Source organism: Squalius cephalus, assembly GCF_949319135.1.
Source record: "Squalius cephalus genome assembly, chromosome: 16".
In the NCBI taxonomy this organism is placed as follows: domain Eukaryota; kingdom Metazoa; phylum Chordata; class Actinopteri; order Cypriniformes; family Leuciscidae; genus Squalius; species Squalius cephalus.
This window is the reverse complement of record NC_137137.1, coordinates 24,553,988-24,566,935: the sequence shown is the minus strand read 5'-3', so window position 1 is coordinate 24,566,935 and position 12,948 is coordinate 24,553,988. Positions and strand designations below refer to the sequence as shown.

At 39.0% G+C, this 12,948-nt stretch overlaps 1 protein-coding gene across 1 annotated transcript in view; it reads left to right on the top strand.

The window, feature by feature from the left end:
- Positions 1-12,948, top strand: part of pdlim2 (PDZ and LIM domain 2 (mystique)) — a 70,774-nt gene that overhangs the window by 48,992 nt on the left and 8,834 nt on the right. The gene's annotated exons all lie outside the window — the stretch shown is intronic.

Sequence of the window (12,948 nt, the reverse complement as noted above, 5' to 3'; positions counted from 1 at the left end):
GTAGGTGTACCACCAGCGGCTCTGAGCGCCATTTGACATTCTTTCCTTTTTTTCTTTAAAGAGGTCTACTTTTGAGTATTTTGAACCCTTCACTTAATTCAGCACTTAATTTTGAACATGGGATCAACAAGAGAAGTTCTGCCACATTTTACACTGGGTAAAATGGGTTCTTACACAGATCTGCACTGGGTCACTTTGCTTGTAACAACATCCTATAGTCTAAGACAGCATTTGAAGGCCCTCAAATATATTTCTGGTACTTCTGTGTGTTCCAGGAGTGTTATATTATAATATGCAATATTTTTTTTATTAAATGGAATATTTTCAAATAATTAAATTCCATAATAAATTCCAGAAGTTTCAATAACTGAATGTTTAACCTTTTTATTACCAATGAATTTGATGACTTTTCTAGCAGTTCGTGATTATTATTTTTTATTATTTAAAGAATTTTTACTGTCAAAACAATCACACAAAATGAGCCATAATTGGAGCTCAGTTAAATAAATGATAATTTTTCACATGACTCATCGCGGGATGAGTGAGATGAGATGTGAGACTGACAAAGTCTGACTGACAAAGACTGTTGAGGATTTGATGCACACAACCTTGCACTTCTCTCCCACAACAAACTGCAGATGCAAGAGAAAATGGATGTAGTGTCAACTATATAATCTCAGATTGGCCTCAACATTAACAGTGAATAAGACAAAGATCCAGTCACGCTGAATGGAAGTGCCCTGGAAGATGTCCAGTCCTTCACCTACCTGGGCAGAATCATTGACCAACAGTGTGGTACAGATGCAGATGTCAATGGAAGGATTGGAAAAGTGGTCTACATACAGCTCAACAACATCTGGAACTCCAGAGACCTGTCCTTGGCAACAAAGATCTGCCTATTTAACTTAGCCGTTGGGAAAGGACTCACCAACTCCCTGCTGAGGAAGAAATCAGGAAAAGATGGGGATGGATAGGGCACACTCTTCGTAAAACATCAACCAACATCAACAGGCATTGAAGTGGAACCTCCAAGGAAAGCGGAGAAGAGGCCGTCCAAGAAACACCTTGCGACGTGACCTTGAGGCTGACATCACCAAGATGGGCTACACCTGGAACCAGCTGGAAAGAATGGCCAAAGACAGGAATCTAGAGATCTGTGGTTGGCAGCCCATACCTTGGCAAGGGAAACAGGCATAAGTAGTAAATCCACCCTCCGCCCCCGATGTCGCAAGTCTATTTGCCGATGTGAAAATTCCCCCAGCGTGACATGACTCCTTTTAAGAAAAAAAAAGATGTCAAGAAAATAGTTTTCTTAACTTCGTTCTTGAAGATTGTTATAAAGGGCACAAATAAAAAATAAGAAATACACTGTCATTTTTATCCGTTTAGCTTATTTTAAAGCTTGGTAAGCCATCCCTTGGAAGTGTGCTTCCCTTGGTCTTGGCCCACTGGTTGAGAAACCCTAGTCTATGCGAGTCATTCTTGCCCAGAGGAAGTCTCACTCTGTAAGTCAATACACCTTTGTCACCTTTATGTCTTGAATGAGTCTTGTCAATTTCCCATCTGCCTGTAAAACGGTCACTCTTTGGATGTTTTTGAGGTTACTGCATCGTTGTTTTTAAACTGTAGAGACCGTAGTGTATAAAAGTCTCTGGAGGTCAGCCGTGTGTGCCCCACAGAAACCGGCACAGCTGGCGTCAACTACCATCACAGATTCAACTAAACATCTTAACCATGTCCGCATGTGTTCGTTGCAGCTGTATGATGCATATCCTTTGGTTATTTGTTGAAATTGTATTTTAATTTTGACTTGCTATAGCTGTCATGCATAGTTGCTGCATAGTATTCCTCACATAAACATAATAACATTGTTGTGACACTATTGGGTCAGGACTGTGTCACGCTGTCTGGAGTAGCAACATGCAAACACATGCTTAGAATTTCTCTTTCATTGTCTCTGTGTTTCTCTACACATGCTGAACGTCTGCGTTTGATGTACTTTTAGTAAACATGCGTGTCCTTACACCACACTCACACACAAATCAAAAGCATCTGAATGAGTTCAAAGTCACATGTATCTGCCCAATGAAGATTGTCTGAATTAGTTTAAGGAGATAAGAAGGGCATGTGTTATGTACACAAACATCTACGTGAATCTAGGTTTAATTTACGTTTTTTATTATAAATTACGGATCCTTTAACATTCCTGGATCATATGGTCAAATGATATCCTATTTCTGTCTTGATCAATTTCCACTGTTTTCTTTAAAAAAAATGCTTTTCTAACATTTCTAACAGACCAAAACGGTGACACAATCCCTTTTGAATCTCGACAGATGTTTTCGCTTGTTACTCAGATTCCTACAGCATACATGAATCAGATGGTCACGTGGGTTTTCATTTTGGAATTTTGTTAATTTCGTTTTTTCATACAGGGCCATTGGTCCAATTATTACAGCGTTTGGCATGTATCATTTAGAGCAGTGGTTCTCAAACTTTTTGACTCAAATCGGCGGGTCCAAAAAAAAAAAAAAAACATTTCAAAAATTGTGGGTGGGTCACGGGTGGGTGAGAAATAAATCATTTAATGTGTTGATATTTAATAAAGACACAGACCTCTCATTTTACGGTAAACCACAACAAACGCAAACAAGCTGTATGTTTTGCTTTGAGTAAATGTTAATTTAAAAGCATCCTTCAGCATAATATGTTACCATATCATTGCGCTTAACACTTAGAATTTGAATAAGAAGTCTAAGAATTGCATTAAAAAAATTAGGTTTCCTCATATAAAGTTCAAATAAAGTTATCTTAATTTAAGTCATCTTGAGGTCCCTTTTGAGGTTTTCTGACACCTGGTTAAGAGCTACTGATCTAGAGACTCTCTTGTTTTTTCTACTAAACGATTTTCTAATACGTTTGTAAAACTTCTAAAGACTGTGGTGGTCATGGCCAAGAACAGGCAGGACCGGTAGTGAACGGATAAGATTTATTTCTTCCAACCAAAAGGACCAAAAACTAATATACGGGGCAGACATCGAAAGTCATTTTCAAACAAAGTCCACACAAAAAGATGGAAGTTAACTGAAACGAACAAAAATAAATGAACACATTTTACAAACTTAATGAAACACAAGCAAATTTAATTAATTTCCAGAAAAAAAGTTGGAAGAAGAAAATAACCAGGAAATCATCATTACTACTCTTTTCCCATCTGTTTCTCCATTAGTCTTGTGATGATCTTCCCTTGAGGTAGATGAATGTTAGCCGGTGATGATGTCATGCTCTGGGGGCATATGGACAATCTGAAACACCAGAACTAGTTTTCCTCATTTCCGCGTTTTTCATATCACTGTGATGCAGCTTAAAAGGGTTTTAAGATCTAGGTGGGTAACCCTAAAGCTGTACTTACGGTTCTTTTGATAAGCACCCACAATTCATTGCTCCAATCAGACCAAACCATTCAGTGTTTCAAAATGAAACATGCTGACTACAGCATCTGTAAATCCTGATCTGCAGCGAGAGATCTTAACTTCTAATAAACTCTACATCTCCATGAAGCTCTGCTGAAGACTTGGCTACATGCAGCGAGTGTGCTAAACCCCAGTGCCTAATCTCAAAGTGAACAGAGTTTATTTTTCCCCCTGCATGTGCTGCACTGTGTCCTCTGATACATATTCATGCCATATGTACCACACAAAATTAATCATGCGGCAGGAAGCCCCAAACAGAGATGTTATGGCTCGTGTGTCGAAGGGAGTTGCCGTGCACAAGTGTGCCGCAAGGGTGCTAAATCAAAATCATACGTGTGGTTTTTACATTATTATCTTAAACAAACCCGTGGCACGTCACTATAAAAATACTCACAGTGATAGCTTTGGAAATTGAAACCATTATAAAAAGCAGGCTAAATCTAGTCGCATGCAATTGTGTGCACATTTTTGTACAGAAAAAGCAGAGACTGAGTAAGGAGGGGCAGAATAACTGCTCGTAGAAATGAATGAGAGAAATTGTAAAGCTCAATATAATGCATGTAAGGCAGTCTTGCCTTTCAGTTAAAAAGAGCCAATTACTTTTTTGATTCTTTCCCAGTTTTTCATTGTGTTAAACTGTGTCTATATTGAAGCCCTGCATCTCCCATGATGCACTGCTGACCGCAGGACAAATCTGAAATCTAAAGTGTTTGTTGAAACTCAGAAAATGAATGCCCTAATGCAAGAAGAGGAGATAAACATCACTGTGCTGCAAGTGTAATCTTGTGCACAAGCACAGTTTTATCAGAAAGAGGATATATGACATATTAGTTGCCTTCGCCTACACGTTATTTAGATTACAAAAAAACTGTTATGGTAACCATAGTTTATCAAAATACTATAGTTACAAGAGATATTTTTGGTTATATGGCTATTTTTCTACAATAAAGACATTGGTTACTGTGGTAACATGGTATTTAAAAAAATAAATGAAACAAACTGACATGTTCTTAACATTGTTTGAAAGAGATCTGATATATATTAACATCCTTTTTAACTATTGTATTTTTGTGGACACTGGTTACCATGGTGAATTATTGTAAGTGTCCTTACCATACACACCCCATTGTAATTGTCTGCATTTGTTTTTTGGGAATGTTCTCATTTTAATATTAGTTCATAATCTAATTAATATTTATGAGCTCATTCCTCACCATTTTGAGTAATCAGAAGCACTTTTTAAACCGAAGTGCCACCGATGGTCTGGTGTGTGTTAATGTTTGTGTATGTGCAGTGCTTTCCTGGGGATGTTTAGAGATCCTGATTACGGTACGGATGAAAGCTAATCAAGCACACTGACCTGTGCCAGCCAGAAGATAGACTTGAGTGTGTGTGTGTGTGTTTGGTCTTTGAGGAAAAGCCTGTGATTGCACATGGACTTCCTTTCCTTTCCTTCTCATAACCTCAGTCCAACACAAACACAGCTTACATCCTCACAGACACAGGGCACGAAGGGAATGCACCCCTTCCCCAGTAAAACAACACTTCACCAACACTATAAATGGTCAAGCACAAATCCGATTGACCTGTTTGGATTTACTTTGCGTTTCATTGGTCACTGAACAGCCAAGGTCAATTTCAAGTCAATTAATGGAATGGCAAAGGCACTTTACCTTCTCTTCCTTCCGCCTCGATGTCTGAGTCTGTTTGTTTCTCCCATTCTGATCATGTTTGGGTTTGACTGCATTCCTGGCAAGCTTGTCTAGATCTTAACTGTGTGCTGTTGATGGGCACCGTACCGCATCTATAAGCAGGCGAGAGCAGTGCCAGCTCAGTGAGTTACAGCTGCAAGCCCTCAGCGGCCCATTTGTGTCTAACACTGTTTTGGGGGTTGTAATCTTGTCATACCTAAGGCCTAGAAAATTCCTCCTCTTTTCACCAGATCCATGTTATGTCCAGCTGTCAAGTCTCCCCTCACTGAATTTTAAGTGTGTTCCTCACAGACTATTGTTTGAACCATTTTGCAGTATAGCTGTTTTAGGGTGCTTTCACACTTGGTTCGATTTCTTGGTCCAAAATAATTGCTCCCTCTCCCCCCAGTGTTTCCCACAGGATTTTGTGAGACTATGGGCAAGTGAACCTCAGTCCATCTTATACATTGTTATGGCGTCATTTTTTAGTCAAATGTCATGAGCGTGTAAGACATGCTCACGAGCACATTGTTATTTCACGCGCGCAAAAATGAACCTTCAGCTGGCATGATAAAAGTACTCGCGCAAAAATTCAACAACCGAGAGGTGTACAGGTAGCTGCGAGCGAGCGCCTGGCATACTCTCATAGGTTAACTCTGCTTGTACAGTGGAATCCTGCTCGCGCGCAGCGGGCTTCTGCTCGCGGAGTGCTGTTTTGCTCGCGCAGTGGATTTCTGCTCGCTCAGCTGATTTCTGCTCGCTCCAGTCTACATGACTTTTGACAATTTGGGGGCGGAAACCAAGGAGGGCACTGACCCTCTTATGATTGGTCACTTTCATCATGGAAAATCTTGGGAAATCCTAACCCCGCCCACCTTCAGACGCAGCGCGAGTCACTCAGCTCGCTCTGCTACTCCGGCTATCTCTGTATATTTTAGACAACGAAATATGTGATAAAACACCTTACTAACTATTTTCGTTTTCATTTAAAGAAATCTTAAACATGATAGCCACACAAATGTGGTTCATGCAACGCGTATTGATTATATTCACTGCACATAACGTTTGCCTATTAAAAACAAAACAAAATATAAAACACAAACCTGCCTCTTTTCGTTTTAAATATAATATAAAAACATTAAACATTTTAATATGGTACAGGCAATATGTGCATTTGTACTAAACAACAGATTTTGCAGTAAACAACATTACAGTTTTTAAATTTTTAAATACAATTATTACAATTTAAAATGACAAAACTCAACCCAGTCTCTTTTTGTTAAATTTCAGTTTTATCAATATTAGCCATTATAAAAGTATAAGTAAAAGGTATAAGAAGCTATACAAATAAAGCAAACAATTCAGTCAAACACACAAAGTCAGCGCTCTAGTAAAACCATACAACGGTAATAGCTTATAAAGTTATGAAACTTCCCCTCAGCCAAAACGATTGGCCACAATGGCCAGGGAATAAATTATAGATTCACGAGACCAAAAATCGCCCGTTAGATATACACAAGACGAATTATATCTCATGTTTAACCACTACAGAGACCCCAGCGAAAGCGGCGAACGTCAGAAAGACTATAACCGAGGAAAGGCTGTTCCAGGCGGGGTACATGAGTGCGGAGCGCCCGGTCATCGTTGTATGGTTAGACTCGCGCTGACTTTGTATGTTTGACTGAATTGTTTGCTTTATTTGTAGCTTATAGCTTCTTATACCTTTTACTTATACTTTTATTATGGCTAATATTGATCAAACTGAAATTTAACAAAAAGAGACTGGGTTGAGTTTTGTCATTTTAAATTGTAATAATTGTATTTAAAAATTTAAAAACTGTAATGTTGTTTACTGCAAAATCTGTTGTTTAGTACAAATGCACATATTGCCTGGAACATATTAAAATGTTTAATATTTTTATATTATATTTAAAACGAAAAGAGGCAGGTTTGTGTTTTATATTTAGTTTTTTTTTAATAGGCAAACGTTATGTGCAGTGAATATAATCAATACGCGTTGCATGAACCACATTTGTGTGGCTATCATGTTTAAGATTTCTTTAAATGAAAACGAAAATAGTTAGTAAGGTGTTTTATCACATATTTCGTTGTCTAAAATATACAGAGATAGCCGGAGTAGCAGAGCGAGCTGAGTGACGCGCGCTGCGTCAGACGGTGGGCGGGGTTAGGATTTCCCAAGATTTTCCATAATGAAAGTGACCAATCATAAGAGGGTCAGTGCCCTCCTTGGTTTCCGCCCCCAAATTGTCAAAAGTCATGTAGACTGGAGCGAGCAGAAATCAGCTGAGCGAGCAGAAATCCACTGCGCGAGCAAAACAGCACTCCGCGAGCAGAAATCCACTGCGCGCGAGCAGGATTCCACTGTACAAGCAGAGTTAACCTATGAGAGTATGCCAGGCGCTCGCTCGCAGCTACCTGTACACCTCTCGGTTGTTGAATTTGTGCGCGAGTACTTTTATCATGCCAGCTGAAGGTTCATTTTTGCGCGCGTGAAATAACATAATGTGCTCGTGAGCATGTCTTACACGCTCATGACATTTGACTAAAAAATGACGCCATACATTGTTGTTTAAGTTGTGCTTTGAAAGTTCAAAATTGAGTGACCAAATTGACCAGAGAAAAAAAGTATTTGCATTGACTTCTACCTGGACTTTAAAGGCACACTATACAGAAATTGTGTTTTTGTCAAACAGCGACCCCTAGAGTCGCTGTGGAATACTTGCACTGTCGTAAATACCCACCCCCTCGCTGTACGCCGGTACCTGTTCGGTAGGATAGAAGCGTCGGGCATAGAACAGGCACAGATAGACTCCGAAGGTATTGACCAGGTAATGTTTCACGATTTCATACAAATATTAGGCTACTGCATAGTCTACTGAACTACTGATGATGGTAATAGGATAATAAGTTTATGTCAAGTGTTAGACTACTTTATAATAATAAAGTAGCCTACCGCGTTTGCTGGCTTATAACGTTTTTACATGATTGCAGCTAAATCACAAGTAAATAGCCTATAGTCTAGGCCTACTGTATAATTTCATTTGTGTTTTTTGATTGTAATGTAAACATTACAAAATGCCAGATGACATCAATAAAGTTAAATGTACGTCGCATTATGTCATAACATTGGCCGTTATGATGTCATTAGACATGATTATTGCAATTTATCATAATAGTTTGTAAATTGTGCTCGTTTACACTATTTACAACCTCTAGGCTTATTTATGTCCTGATAATTGTGTGAGATATTGGCAACTGTTCTCGTGATAATCGCAGGAATCAACGTCAACAGCATCGTTTACAAATAAGAGATTTACTTACTAGTCCATCAACAAGATCGCCAGGTCAGCATCGCTGTTGCATCCAGTGCTGCTTTTTAGCTCGCGCCAACGAGTGAAAGCCTGACCGAGTGGGACTCTTGTCCGGTTCCTCACACGGTCAGATTCTCTCTTCCTTTTTCTACACTCTTCCGCGCTTTCTTTGTTTTTTCCATCGTCGAGTCTTCCAAGAATCACGTCTGAAATGCACGCAAGTGTCTTCGTGCTTCATGTTGTTGTTGATGTGTGTGACGTCGTTGCCGTAAAGCAAGTCGTGATTCTCGAGATTTGTCGGGGGCGCCCCTCTCAAACTTGCATTGCTGGTTTTTCCAGCGGCGTCCCCCCCCCCAAGCTTTATTACTACCAGGATGATTCACCCTACTATGTGTTTGTTTACCACCGAAATGACTTTGAAGCTGTTATATAAAGGTACAATTCTTGCATAGTGTGCCTTTTAAGTGGACTCAAACCTCTTTTTAGTTGTGATAGTGTCTGTCCATGTTATATTTTTGAATAATAATAATAATATTCTCCCTAAGACAATAATATATTACTGTTGTAATACAACTGCACTGTGAAATGTAAACGAAAAATGTATATTTCATAATCAGTATATTACTTATTTTACTGTACAGTAGTAAAATTACAATGTCTTAATTTCTTCGCTTTCATGCATTAAACTTGAGCTTTTATTTTGGCGGAAAACAGGTTTACAAACACGTCTAATTACAAATCTATGATATGCTGTAATACAATAACAAAGTGCAACAGTACATACAGCGTAACTGGCCCAGTGGCGTACGTTATGTTCCCAACTCGCTTTGCTCTGAAACATGCTGTGCACAGACTTTAGTTTAGACTCATTTATAGTTAAATTGCAGACTTTTGCAATTTGGTAAGGGCACTGCTCTGAGCATCACCCACTTTAATTTTCTTCATTTTCAAACTCTATTCTGTTGCATTATTTCTCCATTACCTCATGGCAACCCTGCATCAATGCTCTGGACTAGTTTACTCCCGGTCTGTGTCGGTTTGTGACAGAAGTCCTTGGCACGGTCTATTTCCAGAGATTTGTTGCCTGGGTGTGTGTGTGAGGGTAAACTCGCTCTCTGCCAATCTTGACAGATTGTGTTAAGAAACGGCAACATTGATCTGCTTGATTTTTAATTTAGGTTGACTCGTTTGTTTTAGGGTAGAACTAACCGATTGCTAACCGATGACAGGTGACAGCTTTATATTACATAACGGGGAAGGAACAAAGGGATAGGGTTGATGGATGAAAATATTGAAAACTAGAAAAAATGTGACTGGTGCCAGAGTATTTTTAGTGGTTGCACTTGATGCGAGTTTGAAAACTTAGAAAATACCACACGTGTGCTTTATGTGATTCGCATTGATTATTGGACCAGTTAAGACCTATGAATATGCACTGAAATTAATAGTCACATACTTATTGTGAATAAAAATGTGAGAATGATGAGAGAGAGTGGGGGTGGGGGGAGAAAAGAAGAAAGCAACACAGTGAGAAAGGAGTTCCCAAACTATGGACATACAAAAGCAAATACTTTTCCATGAAGTTTGTTTGAATGCCTGGATGCCATTGCTGCCATCCAGAAGAAGTTTAGACTACAGGAAACTTTTGTTTGGATCAAGGGAAAATGGGCACTTTCCTTCTTACAACTTACCCAAATAAACTAATCCATTTTTTGACTCAGAGACATGTTGTTAGCAATGGGTTACTCATAAAAACCATAACAATGCTTAAGGAAAAATTATTGGAAGCTGACTGCGTCCTCCTTCATAAGATTGATATTTAACTTGTATATGACTCCCCCTAGTGGTCGGATTCTTAATTTGCACCTCTCTGCAGTAATTTACAACCCTCTCCTCCTGCCATCTGGGGCAAGATATGTCAGTAGGTTTACCCCCAAAATGTATACATCTAGTCTCCCAATTAATCTATTAACAATTTTATGTATAAAACTATATAGGAATCTAATGTATAAACCTTTTTTTTTAATATAATACATTTATTAAGAGTTAGTAAAAGAAGCAATTCTATATAGATATAAAAAAGTTTACATTTAAATATTTTTTTCACCTTATTGAAATATGAAATATATTTTTTCTGGCTGCATATGAAAATAATATGCCGCCAATAAGACTTTGGAATGGGGTTGTGCATTAGTTCATTGTTTTCCCCATTCATTTTTATTTGAAATGTACATTTTTCCCACGACTTCACAGAAAGTAACACCGTTTACCTAATTTTTCTTACTTGCTAAATGTGTTTAAAGAATTTTTGAATGCAAATCTGTTCTCAGTTGAGTTTGCTTTAGTGTTTACCGCCAAAACTTTCCAGCAGTGTAACTGATCGTCACAGCAGCTGATAATTGCTTCAAGTGGGCGGAAATGCTCTTGGCTGCACTTTTGTGAAACTTGATGGATGGAGCCAATAAGCCCCAGGTGGAAGTTGTCATTTTGGAGCTGGCCTGGGAACAGACTCCTCCATTTAGTACAGCTGGTGTCAAAAGAGCTGCCCAGGACAACATCAATCAGCATTAGGGCCAAACATCTGTTAGCATGCCTTCTCCATCACTCTCATCTCTTTCCCAACAGTTCCGGTAGATATGCACGGCCATCAGGAACTCACAAGACCGGCACGAAAAACTTTCCACACAGCTGCTCCTCTTGTGAATGTGAAATCGATTGTACTCAGTCTCTGTGGCCAAGAATCCTGCTAAGATCACAGTCAAAGATTATCTGGACACTAAGACCAGCTGAAATGTTGACAGATCTGCATACTTCCAGCTTTAAGAATTAGGAATACATTTTTCATCCTTTGTCCTGATGTGTGAGGAAAGCCATGAGGTGTTGGAAGTGTGTCTCGTGGTCTAAGGAAGGGGTGTTACACAGCATTTTCAACTAAAAACAGAAAACTTTTTATGCGTTTGACCATTCGCATACACGACAACAGTGTTTTGGGGGCCTGCAAATGGGATTCAAAGCGCAAGTTTTTCAAAACAATACCTTTATCGTTTCTGTGTAAACTACTAAAAAAGTGAATTTGTGAAAACAGTGACATCATGCTGAAGAATAACAAATTTTAAGAATCTATTTCAAATATGCTTCCATACATAACATCACGGTAAAGAATATTGTATTTAGCTTTTAAGGTTCTGCTCAGCAAAGTTGCAATTCCTGTTTTCTCCTTGTTGTCTTTAATGGCTCTTGGAGTCCCAGTTTCACTCAGACTGATGGGAATAGCACAAGAATGATTCACTGAGAATCTCACCTTTTGTTCTGCAAATGGCTTTCGGAGCCCATATGGCTCTTGGAGCCAAAGTCCCAGCTCCAGACGTTGAATCGTTAGGCTGATTGGATTAGCAATGCAATAGACTGTTATGCTGATTGAATTTGGATTGGCCAGACCCTCAGTCTAGGGTGTTACCTAAACCTGTTACATGCTTTGTTTGAATTTGTCTCCACCTTCAAAAGTCCCTCCTCCTAAAATGCCTATAAGACACCATGTAAAGTTATGTTACTTTAGATTTTGTTGGATGACTGCAGCAACGTACAGTGAAGTTCTCAATAAAGAATAACTTCTGTTTGAACGTGATCCCAACATCTCCTGGTCTTGCTTCGATGAAGGAAAAGAAGTTTCCAACAATGCGCATGCATGTTCAGTCTATAGGCACGTAGTGTTTCTTTATTAAGTGACATCTCCAAAAACTGACCTGACATGAATAGAGCTTTGTAGTCGTTTTCCTGGATCCGCGTGAAAGGGAATGGTTTTGACAACATTGTCGGCTGTCAAACTTTTCTGGTTTTACATTGTTGTCATGTAACCATACTCAGGTCAGGTGTGCAAAACTCAGTTCCTGGAGGGGCCACAGTTCTGCAGGATTTAGCTTCAACCCTAATTAAAAGCACCTGATCCAGTTAATCAAGTCCTTCACGCTTATTTGAAAACTACAGGTTATGAGTGTTGAAGCATGGTTGGAACTAAACTCTGCAGGGCTGTGGCTCTCCAGGAACGGAGTTTTGCACCCCTGGTGAACAGTTTCTCCCACCTGCTCTGTTTTATTATCTTTGTCCCCCTGTTTGTGTTCTGTCTCCACATTAATTATTCTTCTAAACAGTCTCCAGAGTTTATCAAATCATGTTTCACAAGGAAACTCTTAGGAATTTGCCTGTACAAAATCTGACTCACAGATCTGAATGCATTTCTGTCCTTTTTGACCTTTTGCATTTTTTTTTCTTATCAGCTAATGGAGCATTTTCCCCCCCAGTATATTCTAGAACAACTAAAACATTATTCATTTTCACATGTGTGGGATCCAATCTGGAACACTTATTGATCTGGAATAGGGATCTTATCTTGGTATAGTGTGATTTTTGGTGTGGATTTTTTGTATTGTGTGTGTATGAAGGTAACGTAAAGGT